A 2,848-nucleotide genomic window follows, 5' to 3' on the forward strand; every position below is an offset into this window, starting at 1 on the left:
AATATTATTTTTTTAAATGTAATAGTCATCATGGAGAACCAAATATATGACTTTTCAAGGTCCTCTCAGTTCTGAAAGTGCAAATTATGATATAATATAGTAGAAAAAGCACTGGACTGTAATCAGAAGACTTGTGCATTCATTGTGTGACCTTGGGGGGGTGAGTCTTTCAATTTTTCTGGGCTTCATTTTCATTATCCATGAAATGGGAATAATAGTAATCTACTTTGGAGGAGTGTTGTGGGGAATCAAATGAGATATGTGAATATATAACTACGAATGTGCTTTTAACATTTCACAGTGTTGTAATAAACAAAAGGCATGCTATTATTATTTCACTTCTCCTTTAAGAAAGCATTATAGTTCCTAATCCAATAATAATTTCAGAAAGCATTTTCATATATTCAGGTTAAACCAATATTAATTAATTTAATTTTATGCTCTTATTTGTAATTACATATTCTTATACTAGGCTAGATTCAATTCAGTTCAGTAAACATTTATTAAATACCTATTACAAGCAAAGCACTGTCATTGCTGAACTTAGCCATATTTATTTAATCATTATATTCCTGTCATTTTTTTCCATGTTCCCCTCTTGCATCATCATTATAATAATTTGCATTTATATTATACTTTTGTTGTTAAAGTACTTTTACATTTTTTTTTGTTTCATGGGTTGCCATGGCCAAAAAAAATTTCTTTTCAACCCAAAAGAACATCAGAATAATACTCAATACAAGTATTACCATCTCCATTGGTAGGTGGGGAAACTGGGATTTGAAAAGTTCTAGGAATCTGTCTCTAGCTTATCCTTCCAGGCTTATTAAGCAGTATTCTACTTTACACGTGCTATCTTCCCATTAAACTGACCTATTTTCTGATTCCCATATGTGACTTTGCATCTACTGCCTTCATGCTTTCCCACAAGCTGTCCTTTAGGCCTGGAATACACTTTTGCATCACCTTTCTTCCTAGAATCCCTAGTTTTCTTCAAAGCTTAAGTGCCAAGCTGGGTGGCACAGTGAGTAGAGCTCCTGGCCTAGAGTTAGGAAAACTAATCTTCCTGAGTTCAAATCTGGCCTCAAACACTTATTAGCTGTGTGACCCTGAGCAATTCACTTAACCGTGTTTGCTTTAGTTTCCTCATCTCTAAAATGAGCTGGAGAAGGAAATGGCAAACCACTTCAGTATCTTTGCCCAGAAAACCACAAAAGGGGTCACAAGCTTTAGACATGACTGAAAAATGACTAAACAACAATATTTCCTGAACACCTACTATGAGCCAGCATTGTGCCAGGACCTGAGGATACCAAAAAAAAAAAAAATCCTTGCCCTCAAAAAGCTTACATTCTATCAGGAAAGATGGCATGTATACGTATAAGTCTAAATGAGATATGTATGAAAGAACATCACTTGCAACTGGGGGCATCAGAAAAGGTCTTGTCGCATAAGGTGGCATTTGGTACGGAACTATGAAGGAAACTAAGGGTTCTAGGAGAGGAGAGAAGGAGAGAATACATTCCAGTCATAGTGGACAACTCACATAGGGTCACAAAGCCAAGGGATAGGCTGTCCTCCTCTAGGAATATCAAAAGGCCAGTTTGGCTGGACCATATAGTACGTGAAGGGGAGTAGTATATAATAAACTTGTAAAGGTAGGTTGGAGTCAGGTTGTAAATATACACAGGCAATTCTCTTAAACCATAAATTTGGCCTTGGCAGAGAGAAATCTCTTCATCCTAGAGTTCCTTATGAAATTTCAGGTTTAGCCTTTACGCCTATTATTAAGGAGTTGTTATTATCCATGTTTTTGAATTGAAAGTAGTCTTGCTTAGAATGTACTTTGACATTCTGAAAAACAATCAAGTCTTACCTTCCAGGATAACAGATTACCAGGGTTGCATGAATAAAAGATAATCCTCAGACCTCAATCAAATGTGTAGTTTTAAACTCCTCCACCAATAATAATCTAGAATTAGAAGCCAGGGTTCCTAACTTCAAGTCTGATGTAATACACCCTATGTTTCCTCTCACAATGCTTTTTTTTTTCCAAAACTACAAGTTTATAAATTTTTTTTTCCTTTTCCCAGCTGAACTTTGGGAAGAGTTGGTTTTGTTTGTTTGTTTGTTTTGCAGGGCAGTGAGGGTTAAGTGACTTGCCTAGGGTCACATAGCTAATAAGTGTCAGGTATTTGAGGTCAGATTTGAACTCAGGTCCTCCTGAATCCAGGGCCAGTGCTTTATCCACTGCACCACCTAGCTGCCCCTCAGAGGTTCTAATTGGTACTAACATGACCCAAAGGAGTACAACAAAATGGAAAAGCCAGAGATCAGATAACTGGGTTATATTAAGATCTAGAAGAGTAGGGTGGAATAGATGACAGAGAGCTAACCATTGTATCAGGATAAACCTAGGTTCAAATTCTCTGACACACCCTAGCTATGTGACCCTGAGTAATTCACTTAACCGTTCTAAGCCTCAAGTAACTCTCTATGACCAGAAATTTCAGACTAGGGGTCAATTTGTATTGGTGGAGTTTCTTCATTGATATTTCCCTATATCTTTGGTCTCTAAATATTTCTGATTGTCCACCACCATTAGGGATACAACCTTAATATTTACTTATTTATAAATTGTATGCATGTACAACTATGCTAATAATTATGGATATTAAGAAACTTACACAAAAATTAAAGTTTAAAAGGATGAGATAAAGATGAAATAATATTTGATCCTAGAGTCAGGAGGGAGCCACTGGCATTTATTGACTAGGGCAGTGACATGGTCAGACCTGCACTTTAGGAAAATCACTTTGGCATCTACCCAGCTGCCATGGTTAGGATG

This window comes from Dromiciops gliroides, chromosome 4 (assembly GCF_019393635.1).
Source record: "Dromiciops gliroides isolate mDroGli1 chromosome 4, mDroGli1.pri, whole genome shotgun sequence".
NCBI classification, from domain to species: Eukaryota; Metazoa; Chordata; class Mammalia; order Microbiotheria; family Microbiotheriidae; genus Dromiciops; species Dromiciops gliroides.